The sequence below is a fragment of the Simochromis diagramma genome, unplaced genomic scaffold (genome assembly GCF_900408965.1).
Source record: "Simochromis diagramma unplaced genomic scaffold, fSimDia1.1 OVJJ01000216.1, whole genome shotgun sequence".
NCBI lineage: Eukaryota > Metazoa > Chordata > Actinopteri > Cichliformes > Cichlidae > Simochromis > Simochromis diagramma.
This window is the reverse complement of record NW_024386883.1, coordinates 19,741,786-19,759,681: the sequence shown is the minus strand read 5'-3', so window position 1 is coordinate 19,759,681 and position 17,896 is coordinate 19,741,786. Positions and strand designations below refer to the sequence as shown.

General features: G+C 41.3%; 1 protein-coding gene and 1 non-coding gene across 2 annotated transcripts in view; both read left to right on the top strand.

Moving 5' to 3' along the window:
- LOC120734041 overlaps positions 1 to 17,896 on the top strand; it is a 299,153-nt gene that overhangs the window by 237,430 nt on the left and 43,827 nt on the right. The gene's annotated exons all lie outside the window — the stretch shown is intronic.
- Positions 16,056 to 16,143, top strand: trnai-uau. Its single transcript is given in 2 exon segments — positions 16,056 to 16,093; positions 16,108 to 16,143. It is a non-coding gene; the product is annotated as a tRNA-Ile (tRNA).

Genomic DNA, 17,896 nt, shown 5'->3' with positions numbered 1-17,896 from the left:
CCGGGGCTGGGCCTGAAACATGCACTATGGAAAATGTCTGAACCTTTTTGAGTTGATTGTCATTTCTGGTGATTTTAAGCCTGTAGCATATTTAAACACACACATTTATATTCAAGGTCTCCAAAAAACAAAAATTTTAAATTACTGAAAGGTGTGTTTTGTTTTGTTAACTAATCATTGTGGAAAACCAAAATCACGGTGATTAAGCGGGCGTTTAATGTGTTCAGAACTTTTGAAACTCATGACAATTTAGGTTAAAAGTATCGGTATCAGCAGTAATGGCCCAGGAACCCGATCTACTGTTTGCAGTACGACATCATTAGTGTGCGTTAGGAAAGGAGCTTTGGGAAGAGAGGCTGATTGCTGTTGTGAAAGCCAACTTAGTGTTTGTTATTAATGTCATACTGTTAAGTCTGAACATATGTTAGTCAGGTAGATGTAATATTAGGAACACTTTAACCTCCTAACACCCGAACTATTTCGTGGCATGTATTTTACATTTTTTTTTTTGCTATTTGGGTCGTTTGGGACCTGATGAATTTAAAACAAAGAATTACCAGATCTTTTTTTTTTTTACCTTATTTTTGTTTCTGAGACAAATGACATCCACATATGAGGACATTGGTTTTAAATTTTGATAGAACAGTGGGCAGTATAACATCCTCGTAAGTGGATATCAGGCCCTTGTAGAGAAAAATTAAGTATTTTGGTCTGGACATCCCAAAATGCGATGTCCACATATGTGGACGCCAGGTCCTAGGAGGTTAAAGGAGGACAGTCCAAAGCTTTCTTATTGTATTCTACTAAATTAGCTTTGCATGATTTTCACTTCACAGTCATCCTGATTATCTCTTGCTGGACCTCGATGCAGCCACTCGGTTCAGTTTTAACTTCTCCAACTTTAAGCAAACTTTTTCACTGATCCGAGAGAGAACCAGATTCACAGTGGTTACGTGCTCATACACCGACCTCCCTATCTTTTAAAACTATTACTTTACATCCAATTGGTTGGAATACATTAGGCTTTACAGGTGTTCCTAATGAAGTGGCTTGTGAGTGTTCTCCAATTTTAAATTTACACTGTGCTAAAATCAGCCTGGCAGGTTTTCTCCAGTTTCATGTGATTAAATATTTAAACTCAGAGCTGTGATTTCCTTAACTTACCTGTTCACAGCGAGTCACCAGACTCCATTAAAACATCCTGAATTTTTCTCAAGTTTCTCTGTAGTCAGAACACACTGCATGCTCTACAAACCTCAGAATCAGTTTCTTTTCATGGCTTTCATGCAGATAAACACATCTGCTGTTCGATGAATTTATGATCCACAATCTTTCATTGTTTAATCATACTTTACTATAAAAAAAAACAAATACTTCATTATCTCATTTAAAAACAAATGACAGTAGCCGACAGATGTGGTGGATTAACCTCAGAATAAAGTGAGACGTGTCATCGATTCCCAGGTTGTACTGAGCTCGTTAAGACTCTTTAAGGGTAATTAGGCAGCCGACAGCGAGTAAAAGCCTCTGTGGCCCACAGTGTGTGTGTGTGTGTGTGTGTGTGTGTGTGTGTGTGTGTGTGTGTGTGTGTGTGTGTGTGTGCGTGCAGCTTATATATCTGTGCATGTTTGTCTGTTTCTAAAAGCACGTCTTCAGGTCTGCATGTGTCTGATGTTTGCCTCCGTGTATCTTCATGTACTTGTGAGGGAACGAGTGTGCGTTAAACGTGTTTTCCGCTGCTCCTTAATGTTTGATAGGTGGGGAGTGGCGGGCGCCGCCTCATGTATTTTTAAAGCAAAAGTTACCCCAGCATTCTCTGTGCTTTGTTCTGCCTTTTAGGTGGCCTACTTTAAACTCTGCTTCAGCAGCAGCAGAGAGCTGCGCGTCATAAACAAAGCTTTCACACCTCTGAAGCTCAGAAGCTTCAGCTCTCAGTAAACCAAATAAGTCCAGATGTTTCAAAAAGAAGAGAAAATATGCACTTACATGGAGCTTGTTGTTCTTATCCTATCACATAGTCTTAACTTTTCCTTTTGATTTGGATTATTATCTGAATTAAAGTAAATGATGTGGTGATAAAGCATTGATAAGCTATCAGTACGGCTGCAACACAAGGCTGTTGCTAAAACTAGTTCCAAAACTGAGTCGAGACAGAAAAACAGCAGAAATAAACAGTTTCCAGCCTGATAGAAAACTGTAAGGAGAGTAGGTGGTGGAGGAGAACCTACAGAGGTGGAGGTGGAGGTATGCTCCAGAGAGAAAATGAATGAAAGTAAGACAGAATTAATGAGTGACGCTGCAGAGAGGTGCAGGCAGGGTGGAGTGGGTGGAGTGTCAGCAGTCATCAGTATGTTATATGACTGATGACCAAGTTTGTCACAGTTTTAAGATTTTTTTTTAACATGCAGCAATGTTTGTCCTTCTGAAACATAAAAACTCTTTAGTTTCTGAAGTTCAGTGAATTCAAAAGAATGAATGTGTGATTGGTGTGAACTTAAACTCCCCTGTGAGGAAAATGAAGTTCGTAACACTGAAAGTTTCCTGTTGGACGACTCCACACTTGTGTTTCATTCCTTTCCTCTTTTTTCAGAAACAGAAGGTCTATTTCTTTTCTCCGTCTTGGCCTGAACACTCTTGAAAAATATTATTTTAATCTGAATAAGCTGAGACGTATATGGATTAAAAAAAATTTATAATGTTAAATAAATCACAAGAAATTAATGTAAAGTCTTTCTTTTGGGATCCTCTTTTGCTTTTTCCATATAACCTCAAATTTATGTCTGTGAAGGTTCTCAGTCATCCAGGTCATCATAGTCAAAGGAGCTTGAAAAGAAAGGCGTCTGGACTTCTTTAAGTTGCTTGAAGAAGCTTCTTGGATGAGAGGTGAAACGTCTTCAAGCAACTTAAAGAAGTCCAGACGCTTTTCTTTGCAAGCTCCTTTGACAACCTCAAATTTACTTTATCTTTCCAGGACCAAATGATTTTTATCATTTCTACAAATTCCCTCACTCAGGTCTCAAAGCCTGAGCTTCCTGTGAACTTTGGTAACATAGACTTTAAACTTTTCTGGCAGCACAAGACATTAAAATAAGATGTTAAATGAGTTTATGTCACACTAAATAACCACACAATCTTACTTCCAGCGCCTCCTTATTTGAGGGGTGACTGCACAGAACTGTCATCTGACGCTTCGCCTGGGAACGCACTTCTTCACGGAGTCGTGGTTCAGACGAACAACTTCCTGTGTCCGTGTAAAGCTGCGTGTTGGCCTGCGGTGTGAGGGAGGGCGCTGTGTCGGTCATCTATAATGCAGGGAAAACACACACACAGTATCAGAGTGTGTGAGAGCTCTGCGTGGTTTCTTAAGTTCAAGGTTTTTTGATTAATGTGGAAAGAAATCATTGAGCTGTACACACGCACGCCGTCTGCCTTTCTCTCCATCTGAATACGTTTCTAAGGTTACTGTTAATAACCCCGAACTGCCTTTTTACCCCGAGTGTAAATTATAAATAACGCAACACATCCACGCTGTTGTTTGAATCAGTAAGTCAGCCCTGAATACACGGCCCGTTTCATCCATATAATAATAATGGATTGCATTTATATAGCACTTTCCGGGGCCCTCAAAGCGCTTTACAATTCATTCACTCTCACATTCACACACTGGTGGAGGCAGCTACATTGTAACCACAGCTGTCCTGGGGCGCACTGACAGAAGCGAGGCTGCCATATCGCACCATCGGCCCCTCTGGCCATCACCAGTAGGCGGCAGGTGAAGTGTCTCGCCCAAGGACACAACGACCGAGACTGTCAGAGCCGGGGCTCGAACCGGCAACCTTCCAATTACAAGACAAACTTCCAACTCTTTGAGCCACGATCGCCCCTGTTATGATTTATTGATCAGAGTTCTGAATAATGAACAGTGCGTTTAAAGATTCAGGTGCCTGCTGGGACATGTTTTGTATTTCAGGTTAATATTTCATAACCAATCAAATAACGTGAATGTTGTTTGTGTGGGAAAAACAGGCAGATTTTCCTTGTTACTCACCCTAAAATAACAGGTCCCCGTCCTTCCTCCTTCCCCGCGTCAGCTCCTCTGAGGTCAGACAGATTAGATGACACATATGGATACAGGATGTCGTTAATGAAGCTCAACTCATCTTAAAATGTTTAATAGCCTGATCTGTAGGCTAATAAAGCACTGCTGCTATTGCTCCTGTGAGTCCAATATGAAGCTGTAATAATGAGAAAGGCTTTCACAGGGACAGCAAGGGGGCTTCTTAATTCTTACACAACTCTGTGTTAGACGATATCAGCCATATCGTGCTTACTGTACATGTATGTCTCGCTGATTTACAGGTTTAATTATGCACCTGATAACACTGGCCTGAAAGCACGGGGCCTCGTTAATCACACCCGTCAACTCTCCCAAACTTGATTAAGGGAAACTTTTGTCACAGTTACCGGAACCTAACTTTTGTTAAACCGTCCACTCAACACGACCTTCTCCAACGTGAGCATCTGTATGTAAGGGCGTCTTTAAAGAAGGCAAAGACAGCGCGCACAACAACATTATAGAACAGCTATTATCCGAGCAGAGCGTTGCAGCGCATGGCCTTCATCGGGCAGACATAAAAACACCATGTGACACAGAGCTGAGGTTTACTCTTTTCAAATGCTGTTGTTCAGTTTTGCAGGTGAAAAGACCTCAAGGATGAATGCTGGCTGGATGAGAAGGTGCACTTTGGCTAACATCATCACCTTCCTTTAATAACACAGTCCCAGGAAACATGGCTGAAACCCTGACATCATCTCCTGGGTCAAAGCTAAAAAGAACAGAACCACAGAAAGACACATGGTGATGTTGTTTCCATCTACAGGGTGGGTCATTTATATATACACCGTAATAACATGGGGATGGTTGGTGATATTAAAGTCCTGTTTGTGGCACATTAGTATATGTGAGGGGGCAAACTCCTCCAGATGGGTGGTGACCATGGTGGCCATTTAGAAGTCGGCCATCTTGGATACAACTTTTGTTTTTTCAATAGGAAGACGATCATGTGACACATCACACTTATTGGTAATGTCACAAGAACAACAATGGTGTGCTTGGTTTCAACGTAACTTTATTCTTTCATGAGTTATTTACAAGTTTCTCTTTGTTCACAGCCATTGACATGTCGAAGAGGTTAACACGTGAGGAGCGGATCGAAATTGTGTTGATATCTGGTGAACGCAGTAACCGGGTCATTGCAGCAGATTTCAATGTAAGACACCCTACGAGACCACCCATCTCCCATGCTACAGTTAGCAAACTGCTTACAGATCGGGATGACCCAGATCGGCGCACAGAATTTGCAGAATGGGCAAAACAAAAATTATGTATACCAGTGTATCAGCTTTGTCCATCAATATCTGAGCAGCAAATGCCAACATTGCACTTTAAGGTAACAGTAGCTCATTTTCACAAGTGCAGAGATCCAGCACAAGTCTTTACTGAGCTAATGAATGTAGTAAGGGAAATTTTCCATCTATCATTTTCTTCCACTTGAACAAATCTGAGTCACGACTGCTCATGAATTTATTCAGCTCACAGGGCAAAACAGATCCCAGCCAGGTCTGTTTGTCCCCACAATGGGCAACTGCAGCTTGGTGCATCTTCGTCAGATACTTGGTGTCTTGTTTGGTCAGCCGTACAGAACAGCATTTTCTTTCTTTGAGGACTTTGATGACAAGATGAACCAGAATCCGCCAACGTTTGAAAATGATTGGACTATGGCCAGTAAGATTTATTAGAGAAGACAGGACTGACTTGAACTTGAAGTACAAATTCCCAGTTTATGAACCCAGAGGATCTCACAAAACTCTCCCAGAAAACATCAGACATTAGCTGCTGACGAGGAAAGACCTGATGGAATCTCCAAAGAATGAGCCCAGAGTCAGAAGCACTTCAGCTGAAAAAAGGCCTGAAAAACACTGGAGATGCCAAATCGATCTACATCTTAACTCTCACAAATATCCAGGCTGTAAAAGAAGCACCACAGTGGTCAGCCATCTGCATATGGTCACTCTGTGAGAAGTTAATGCAATCTCAATCACTGCAAACATGAAATCAAAGAGTCTGGGCTGACAAGTATTGAACCAATTAGAAAAAATGCTAACATTTACTATCTATTCTAACTTATAAAGCAAGAACAAAAAAAAATCCCCTTATTTGAGGACTCTTTGGGAAGTTGCACAGTGGCTGAGCGAGTGTTTGTACTTTCACACCGCCATATTATCATTACCAGATACTGCTGATCTGTTTGCCTCTGGGCTGATGTGGGAGATGGAGGAGCAATAGCTTCCTCCATCATCGTTCACTGTAAATGTCAGAGCAATTGTTGACGCAGCACAGCACCTGCTCTTATCCTCACTGTGTAAAGAAAAACCAGTGATGATATAATAAAAAATGACTCGGTAATGAGAGCTGAAAAAGGCACTATTATTTATAAGCTGTTTATTTCAAGCATTTCATGACAAAAACAGAAAACAGTAAATCCGCCTCAGTAAAACCCACAAAAGACCTTTAAAATATCATAAAGAAGCTTAAAGAGCAGCTCCAAGAACACCAATAGCCATTTAAGTGAAATCTGTGGTTTTTCATGATGAAGCTCCCAATGCTTCACCACAGCTAGCTGAGTCACAGATAGCTGATGGCTTAGATGCTGTTTGACATTGTTTAGTATCATGAATTACATTAGCTGGCAAAGTCATTTGACAACAATCTACAGTAAATGGTAAATGGACAGGTTCTTATATGGAGCATCCATACACTCATAGTTTTTATTTATTAAGCTGAGCTACTGTGATACACTCATTCTTTTTATTTTTATTTATTAACTTACTGAGTGGTGTTGTCTTGTTTGTGTTGTGTTGTGTTGTGCGTAGTGCCACCGTGGGACAGTTTCTAATTTCATCGGACTGTTCTAGGTATGACTGTGCAATGACAATAAAGAGTTATCTTATCTGTTATCTTAACTGATAGTGTTAGTGATTCACGGTTTCTAAGCTAACAGTAGCTAATGTTCCTCACTAACTTATAAACGTAATAAATGTTACATGATGTTACATGATGCACATGATGTTAGCAAAAACCAAACACTTTTTTTATGAAGTTAATGTGTACTTGGCATAAAAAAAATCTAATACATGAAAGCACCGTTGCGTAGAGCACATTTAAGTGCTTAATGAATATTATATCAAAGTAATGTGATTATTCAAGGACGTTTTTGGTTTTATGTTAGACTTTTAACACCTGAAACCTCCAACACAGGCTCCCATTTCACTAAAAATTCGATATTTAAAAAAAAAATACTAATTAAATATTATTTTGTAAACAGATTAAAGGTGGAACACTAAGCAGAGGTTCTTCCCATCCATGAATTCCCCAGAGAAACTCTTCAGGTTACTGCCCTGAGTGCATGAAACCACCTCTTTTAAACTGGTTTGGACCAAAATTCTGTGAGTGTGTTTAGTTAACAAGCAGGGCTGAATATTTCATCACGTCCTCACTCTGGAGCATTAATCCAGCTCTGAGTGTTGGGCTGCTGCTTTGGGAGTCAGCTGACTCCCTAAACAGGGTTGTCTTGTCATTTTGACAATTCTGTTTACCTGTCACCTGTATGTGTGTGTGTGTGTGTGTGTGTGTGTGTGTGTGTGTGTGTGTGTGTGTGTGTGTGTGTGTGTGTGTGTGTGTGTGAGTGAGTGAGTCTCAGCAGGTGAAGCGAACCAATTACAGCAGCCGTGCGCTCGCCTGCGTCCCTCTCAGCTGTAACAGGGGAATGTGCAGTGAAAGCAGCCGTAAGTGGGAGCAAAACTCTTCTGAAGCAAAATGTTTTTGCTGATTTCAGCACCTCAGCTGTAAGCACAACAAATTGTGTATTCCCCCTCCTACGCACAGTTTCCCTGACACACACACAAACACACACACACACTGCTGCTCTGTAGAAATGTGTGTGCTGTATACAAAAAGCATAATCTCATCACTTCCATTTTCCTTTCAGAATTTGGACATGTATACGGGTTAAAACCAGCAGCTTATTTTTTTCTATTTTCTGGTGATGAACAATAACTCTCCGTCTACATCCAGCCTTCCCATGCTGCGGTCTGCACGGAGGGTGATGTGTTCTCAGTTTTAAATAAACATAATAAGATTAACAAGAAATTAACCAGGAGAGCTAAACAAAAAGAGGAAAGGGTAGCGTGGAAACATTAACATTCTGCGGGGAGCACTCTGGTAGCCTCGGCTGAGCTTTGATTTATTAATCAATTACTTAACCAGCAGAAAGCCAAAAGGGAAACAGCTGACTGGGTCTTCGCTGGTAACCACTTCCCAAATGGGGATTTTTTTCCAATTTCCTTGTTTCTTTGATAACTAACTCAACATGTTTGGGTCTCTGACTGCTGGGCAAAGTGTAGAATATTTTGACTTTGACTTCAGGGATTATTGGTTAGAGAGGAAACTGCCACGGTGTCACTAATTCATGTGTTATTATTTAGTCTTTCATATTCATCTGTGGGTGGAAAGTTTAAACTTTATGACGTTGGAGAACAGCTGCAATAAAAGAAGAAAATAAAAGTAAAGTAAGTAATAAAAGTTTTTATCTTTGGTTTTCTCAGAGACAGACTGTGGAAGCGCAGCATAAAAACTTTAAACAGCAGAAATCAATTTGTTTTCCAGAGACTGAAGCTCGTCTGTTGCTTTGTTCCTCAGACACAGACAGCACGAGGTTTTCTATTTGTTGGACGACGCCTGCAGATGAAAACTGTGAACAGAATCAGACTCAACTAAAGAAAAACATGTGAAACTCTCTGCAAACTTTTCAGTGGTTCATGTTTTACACAAAGTAGTTACGACTTCAAAACAACACGGGAAAAATGCCAAACTGGAGATTGTGTTTAACGTTGAGGTTGCTGTGACACTAATGCCAAACAAAGTTTATCATAATTTAATTCAGAGCAGTTTCATCTTTATGGTAGAAGGTGTCTCTACACATTATCATAGTAAAAATAAAGATAAATGCACTTAATTACTTCACTTGTCACCTCCCTGTCTCCAACCACTTCCTTAACAGTATGGAGGAGTAGTGGTGCAAACTCGGATCCTCCTACACACAGGAAGTGACTAGCAGCAACATGGCAGCTAGAGATGACTGACAGTCATGTCAATTCAGTTCGGTGTAACTTACATGGCGCTGAATCACAACAACAGTCACTTCAATGTGTTTAATATTGTAAGGTAAAGACCCTTTAGTCATACAGAGAAACCCCAACAGTCACACCACCCCCATGACCAAGCACTTTGGTGACAGTGGGAAGGAAAAACTCCCTAACCCGGACTTGGCATTCCACCTTTTCCCCATTTATAAGCAGATTGTGCCACAGATTTACAGATTTTCAGATTTGGAGTGGTTAATTCTCAGCACTTTTACTTTGCATGCTTCTACAAACTGCCTCGGTGTAAGATGGAGGTTTTGCAAAAACACTAGAGAAGCGATCCCGTGGTCACCAAATACGACAACTTGCAGATGACTCTTCTTCTTCTTCTCAAGTTATGAAAAGAATCGATGACAAATGGTATTTCTGAGGGAGACCAGTGTCCATCATCAGTAAGTCTAACTGTGGACCATCTGGGCAAACTCACCCAGTATGTCAATCATCTGTGAGAGAAAGATGTGGAGTAACACTTCTGCAGCTGACAGCTATCCGGTCGTTAAGTCTGACGTCATTAGCCGTGTCTGGGTCTAAACTCCGCTGCAGGTCCATATATCAAACGATCACTATGGCATTACTGAGAGTTGAAAAACTGTCTAAAGTCTTTCATCTTTAATAAAATGATCAGCGTTCTGCTCTACCAGGTTGTAACAATTGAGTTTAACATCCAGGCATCCATGAAAACGGAATTTATGACATTTAACGGAGTTAGAAGTTAGCAGGAAGTTAGCTCGCTAGCTTCTATCTAAATACAACATAGCATGTCCTGACTGCGGGGTTTTGGAAACAAATTAAAACGTACAACTCTGTTATCACTTCCAACATAAATGAAGACAGAAAACTAAACAGCAGTGGCGTTTGTAGGGTTACTGAAGTTGGGCTAGCTGGTATTTAATGATGCACTACGTGACCGCTAGCGACACAGCTATGTTAGCATAATATAAACAAGCTAACTTTATTCCCACTTGATAAAAGTTAACGTGATCACTGACTGTTTTAGGAGCTTTTTGAGATCAAATAGAAGAAAATACAAAACATTAAACATGTTAACAACACAAAAGCCATATTAAACGCAGACTACTTTAGGCCCGGAAGTAGGATTCGTCACGTCATCACTTAACGACCGGATAATCAGTTTACTCTGGAGTTGGCTGATTATTGGATTATTAGAATATGTGCTGTTTATAACCCACAGAGATTTAGACTTTTGTTTTGATATTTGACTGACCCTGTGGGACTCTATACATACTGATTAAGCAAAACCCACCAGACTTCCATCATGGGTTCTGCTCTTGCTCTTGACGAAGGCGGTCGCACTTTTCTCCTCTCCTCCTCTCCCTTAGCTTCCCTGCTTAGCCTCTTATGTCCTCGTCTAGTCTCGTGGTTTTTTTGTATTTTCTCTGGAACAGTCTCTCACAGTCTGTTCTCTAAAACCTAAAAGAGGAATTATGGATTGGATCAACTGGTCCCTAAATGCAATTGACACCCCTTTCTCAACAAGAAGTTTGGGCTTGGGTGAGCCTGAGTGCTGAAGATATCTACCTATTTGGAACCATGGTAACAGGGTTCTGGCTGATCGGAGCTGGCTTGGCCCTGACTTATCGGAGAATTAAGAAAGCGGAACCAGCTGTTCAAACCCCCACAAGGCTGCCCGCTGGGATTGAAACGATGGGAGAGGCGTGAGTTTCTCAAAATGGGCTCATTGAGTGCAGCACGGATAAGATCTTGGAGAGGCTTACGGCTGCCGTAAATACTCAGAATAAGATCTCTGACTGCAGACTGGATTACATCTCGGGGAGGCACACTGTTGTGAGCTCTCAGAAATCGCCTCTTTGAGCACAAGAATGACAACATCACAGAACGCAAGTATGGCGAAGCTCGCGGCTCTCCAACGGGAGATTGAGAGACCAGTGTTGGACTGTTAGAACTGCTTTGAAATTCATATGAGCTGTTCGCACTAAAGTAAAAACCACCATCACTTCATGCGGAGACCCCTTTGGCACCAGCTGCGGTCTCAAGGCTGGAGCCGAACAAAAACACCCTGATAACGACTGTGTTTAGTCTGTTCCTTCCCATTCCATGCAAGGCCACCTGGGTTGGCTGGAAGACTGTTTACTTAGCCTGGCAGGGCGAAGGACACTGTCTCAGCTGAACTCTGGACACACACACACACATACATATACACTGATATGCACACACTCCCCCCCTCCATCTCCCTGTTGGAGCTCAGTCTGGGGGGAGTTATTTTTTTCTCCTTATCTTTCCTCATGTGGTGCATTTTCCATTGTTATACCTCTCTGACCTGTCTTCCCCATGTGATGTTTTGTGTAATGTATGTATGGTCGGAGGGTAAGATGGCGCCGCCATTGCGTGCAATACGTCGGCAGCCTTATGAAATTTCCCGTTGTGGGACTAATAAAGGTATATCAAATCAAAATCAAATCAAACACTCTTCTTTCTGTCTTTTCCACCTTTAATCTGATTTCCTCTCCTCCTTTCTTTCACCCTCTCTGCCTCCCAGAGATGGTGAGGTAAAACCAGAGAAAAAGAGGGAGAGGAAAGCGAGGGGGCGGAGAAGCCATTTGATAACTGAGTGACCTGGAAATGTCAGAGATGAGGAGCGAGACTTTCTACAAGACACACGCGCACACTTTTTCCTCTCACACACACTCGTACAAATTTAGAGTCTCACACTCTTTCTTTCTTTCAGACACACTTTTCAGGGTGAGACGGCCCCGCAGGTGGTTCTTCTTCTTCTCTTGTAAAAGGACGTTTGCCTTTGAAGCACTGAATCCAAATCAAAAGGGAGCTACGCAGGAAAGTTGTATTACATGAGATATGAGACGTGTTTGTACGCCGGCAGCCCCACATGGTGACGGGAGGTAAGTGCTGGCCCCCTGAGAGTGTCACTACCATAGACAATATAAAAGACGAACGTATCCACGGTGACGCCCCCCACTGGTTTGTCTTGCTATGGAGCCTCTAGATGAGTGTTTGTGCTGTCACCATTTTGGTATTTGAAACAGGGTGTGACACGCAAGGCGTGGACTCGACTGTGAATCCAAACAAAACAAAATGTATATTTTATGCAGTATGACCCGAAAGAGACTGAGCCATAAACTCCTGGCAGTGTTTACAGAGCCAGGAGTTATAACACCTGGTTATAACGAGTGTCGTTATAACCAGGTGTGTCACACCACTACTGAAGTTCAGCTGAATCACGAGAATGGGAAGAAATGGGAAGTTGATTTAAGTAACTTTGAATGTAGCATGAGCAATCATGCTAGGGTGGGGTTGGTACTTCAGAGACTGTTGGTCTGCTGAGATTTTCCCACACAACCATCCTCAGTGTTTACAAAGAATAGTCTGAAAAAACAAAAGTATATCCAGTGAGCGGCAGTTTACAAGCTAAAGTTTGGAGACAGTTACTTGAGTTGCAGTTTTGAAAAAAGCGTTTATATCCACAGTAATGATGAAGTGTCACCATTGAAGGCTTAGTTTTATGCTAATGTTGCAGACTCATTGGTTCAGTATGTTAATGCCTGAAAAACAACAGCACTGGCAGAGTGTTTAACAGATGAACCTCACAAGAGGATGAATGATGACTCACCACAAAGCCTGCTAAATAACCAACACCTCCACATCCACGGCTCACTGTGCACAACAGAAGCTGTTCATCATAAACGGGGCAACACTTTTTGGCGTTCTAAACCATCAATCTGACACCAAAACTCTGGTACCAACAGCAAGGAAGGGATCAAGAATATTACCTACAAAACAGCATCTGGAAACCATCTTTGCCTTCAATAACTTTAATGGCACTGTGCACTGAAGGGTCCCTACGAACAATCTGAATGGGATGGATAGCAATGACTCACTTCCTTCTGATAAGTTGATGGCGTAAATCCAAATTAAAATCAAAACAATTACGAGGTCTTTGAGGTCTGACCTGTATAGTTGTTTTTTTTTACTATTGCTACAAATATGTGCTGTTTCTCATGACACACATTGGTTGGTTTAGGCAGGTGGAGGGACTCAGACTCACAGAGGGGCTGTGCAAGTAACAGGTTATTTCAGACAGAGGAATGATTCTGCATTTTGTCATTTAATTTCCTCGTTTTATACACACAACTCTCACCTTCAGTATTACAGTATACAGTTGCTCATGTAAAGGAGGGAACTGCACAAAATAAACCTTACACTTTATTTTGTGCACTTTTCAAAATTTCTGGTTTTGTGTTGCAACTCTACAACTTAGTCTCTTAGGAAGTGTAGCCCTTTCTACAGGTGACAGCTGCTACACCTTAAATGCGATCACTTCTAAACAATAGTTTTGGCCATGTGGTATAGATGGTCCATGAAGTTTGCACTTAAAATTGTCGAGCTAAATTCTAGTGCGTGATTAGTTTTCTGCGTAACATTGATGCAACTTGGCACACACACAACCACCAAAATTGCTTGTTTTAGCTGACAGCTTAGAACTCCACAAGGTCACTGCTGGCTGTAAAAAACAACCCTGACACAGGAGGAAGAGTGGGTCAGAGGGTCGCCGGTCCAATTACTGGTGACCCTGTAGTATCCTTGCTACTAATTCATCTGTTGGAGTGTGTGCAAATATCAGACAAAGTACTTGTCTGCACTGTATGTACATCATATGTACATCAGCCCATTTATCATTTGAGAGGCTCACAGTAGAGCTGCTACTCATCCACATTGAAGGACTAGGATGCCCTTTAGTGGGAGCAGAGAAAGCCCTGGGGCAGACCCAGCTTCAGTGTCCCCCAAGATGAGCTGGATAAAGTGGCCGTGGGGAGGGAAGTCCCGATGTGCCTGTTTAAACCCAAACCTGGATAAGCAGCAGAGAATGGATGGATGGATACGTCAAAGTGCATCAGTACTAAGAGTTTCTCTACAAGTGACTGCACGTTCACGTTATCTCAAAGAAAGCTGACCAGTAAATGCAGAGTGAAAAATGTATTCAACAGACTTTATTTCTTCTGATCTCTGTTTAAAACATAATATCTCCGGCCGATTAAAATCAGCCTTAAGGCGGGATGATTAATCATAACACAGCACTCGCTGCATTATTTTTCAGAGTAAACACAATCTCCACACATGATTGTGACAGCATGCCCACTCCTGTTATTCTCCTTCATATCAAACTGTTGCCCTCTTCATAAACCCTTTGGAGTTATACTGTGTTGTGTTTATTTTTCTCATCTTAATCCTCTTCATGTCTTTGTGAAGCCGCTGAACTCGGTTATTTATTTGCACACTTACTCACTTTTCCCATTGTTCTCCTCCTCGCTTGGGAAATTTGTCAGGTGGAGTTTTTGTTTTTTCTGACTGGAATATTTTTGGAAACACTTCACGGTTCATGCTTACAGTTCAACCATCCATCCAGTCTGTTATCCATCAATCTGGAGAGCCAGCAGGGCTCCATCCATCATCCTCACATACAGCATCCAACATTTACTCGTCCATCCATCCATTCTGACAGCACACAGGCAGGCCACATGTTTATTCATCTATACTTCAATCCATTAATCTCATCACTCATTAGTCTATTTTGTCTACTAATGTTCATCACTATCCATCCTTCTATCATTAATCAAGTCACACAGTTGAAATTATTGAGGGTATGCAATGATTCGCCCAGTAATTAATCAGTTTTCCTACTTCACAGCCTGATATCTTGACGAAAGATGAAATGGCCACAATAGAAGGATCGACCTGTCTTGAGGGACTAGGGATACATTTTAATGTTGGTGTTCCTGCTAGTCAGCACTAAAAAAATTAGTTGGTAAAACGAATTGTTCATGTTTTATCAACATAAAACTCCAGTTCCATGTTGGTTTAAACATGTTGTGGTGCTACTGAAGCGATGTGTAACCACATTTGGCACCTGTGTGTGGATGCTAGCATGCAACAAAGGAAAACAACTGGTGCTAGTAATGCTAACAAGCTACCTTTGGTAAGCTAATCTTTTCATGTGCGTGCAGGCTTATACTAATTATGCCCCACATGTCCATTGGACTGGGCTCTGTTTTGAACGCAGACTCGCTGAATATTTGTTTCTCTCAAATAAACTTTGAAACCAATATAAATTAAACTATGATACAGTATGTTTCACGCCCTGTTTGCAGGTCTACCAGATGTTTTTTCAGTCCTCCGGGATAAATCATCCTTACAAACAAGAAAAAGTAGCAACAATTTTTTACACCCAAACCTAGTTTTATTTACAAAGTTATTTTATTTTCCATCTAAACGGTTTGCCTTGTAACCTAACCGAGTAGTTTTACTCTTGAAACCTGATCAAACACTAATGAAAGATTTTTAATGGGAAAGTAATACCACAGAAGGTTTCTCAGGGGTGTCAGAAGTAAAATGATCTCCACCTTTAACACCCCCAACCCTCCAAATGCAGACATTTACCTGCTTTAAAAATCCTCACTATGGGGAACATGACAGGTTAGATTAAAAAACTAGTTTTATACCACAAAAGAGAGAGAGTGTGTCAGGAAACACTAAGCAACAGCTTTAATTTGCTTAGGTTTCGATAATGAAAAGCAGTAGATGTGAAAAAACACATTACAGATAAAGTAAAGTTCAGTTTTCTGAGTTGCTAAGGTTGACATATCTCCTGAGAGGACTCATCCACACAGGAAGCCACTAGCAGTGACATCTTTCTGTGACAATCATCAACTTCCAGGTACAATAGGTGAAATAAGAGCAGGTGATCAAAAGTGGACAGAAGCAAACTGCTGATTGATACATCAGGACATCGCTTACCTGAAGCTCCAGTGGCGCAATCGGTTAGCGCGTGGTACTTATAGGCAGTGCTGAGCAATGCTGAGGTTGTGAGTTCAAGCCTCACCTGGAGCAGTGTCTTTAGGCTTGTTCTTACTTATAATAGATAAGACAAATAACAATAGTATGTGAGGTGCCTGTAGCTCTGGAGGTAGAGCAGGTTGTCATTTCTGGGACCAACTATTCCAGTCTCCATGCCAAATATCCTTGGGCAAGACTCCAACCCCATGTTGCTCTCTGATGTGTGTGCTTATTGCAGATAGAACAAGCATAGTGAATGAGTGATCAACAGTCAAATCTGTTCACATGATACAAAACATTAAAAAGCATGCCTCCTATTTAAATATTCAATTCTAATTTTTCAGTTTGAGGATTGTTTTGTTTGAAATTGACAACTCAATTTGTTTCTACTCAGTTTGTTTTTACAGAGTTGTATCTTCAAAAAAGATAAATTAGCAACAACAGTTGTGATGCACTTGTTCATATACTGACTCATCGAGCCTTTCCATCCACCCATGATGCGGGCAGTAATTTATCCATACAGTTTTAGTTTCAATCCAGTTCATTCAGTCCATCTTTCCCCCCGAACCTACACAGATCTTCTATTTTCCCATAAACTCAATCATCCATTTAACAGACAACTGCCTCTTGATTAAAGAGCAGGCTCATAGAAACAGAAACTCAGTGGGAAAGAAAATGGTCGCAGACGTTGCATCAAATCGTATCATCACGCCAAATTACCCACGAGTCTCTGCTCATTTTTCTCCCGTTGTGTCCAATCTGTCCGTCTGGCTCCAATGCTCCGCTGGGCAGTGCTGATAGGCCTGACAGGTTTCTGGATCCTCCTCGGATAACTGGGCCAAAAAAAGAGAGAGAAAATGGATCTGGAGGGGACAGGAAGGCGCTGACACACTAAAAACTCTTAAATCCCTGTTTGGATTTGTGGCAGTTTACAAACAGGGACGAGTAACACTAAGTATAGCTGGAAGGAGGAAAGAGAAAGTGTGAAGAAGTCCGCTGGATAAACTAAATCTAAACACTCTAACTAGGTCATATGGATGGATGTCCTGAGTTTGGTTTATTAAACGTTTTTTCAGGCCCCTCAACAGAATGTGACACCATAACTCACACTGATAACATCTGCACTGTAGGAGTACAAAACACACACTGGATTCCATGGTTAAGTGTAAAAACCTGCTAAGATAATCACTAATCTTCTTTATTGAGTGGTTTTGGTACCTAAACCAAGTAAATATCTGGCAAAACAAACTTCAAGCGCTCGTCTGTTTGACGCTGCTATTCTTTAAAAGCTTTCCTTCAGGTTGTTTGTATGGATGTTCTAAAGGGAACAAACAAAAAGCTGACATGAACATTTTGGTTTATGGTTTGTTTCCATTTATATATTTTTATTTTAGCTCCGAAATGGTGGATTAAGCAAAGCTGATTGTTTTTAAAAGATCTTTTTGTCATAACCGTCTGCAGAACATCACTGATGACCTTTGTGGCAGTAGGAAAGAAGACATGGTCATTTTGGACACGAGGATGTGCTGCTTTCTGACGGGGAAACTTTGGACTTTCCAACTAAACAATCTGAAACAGGCCTCAGGTTGTGTCTTTTAGATGATTTGGTGTAAGGCCAGCTTTTTTCTCTCATTTTCTTCTTCTTACTTCTCCTTTCTCAGTCCTCCTCTTCCATCTTGTATTCCCCTCCTGTCTTTCCCTGCCTAAGGCCATATGTGCTACGCAGTTGTTCCAGCCATCAGTTTGTTTCATAAACCTCCACTTCTTCACTCTGCTTTCCTCCCCTCCCTGCTCGCGGCCATGCAGC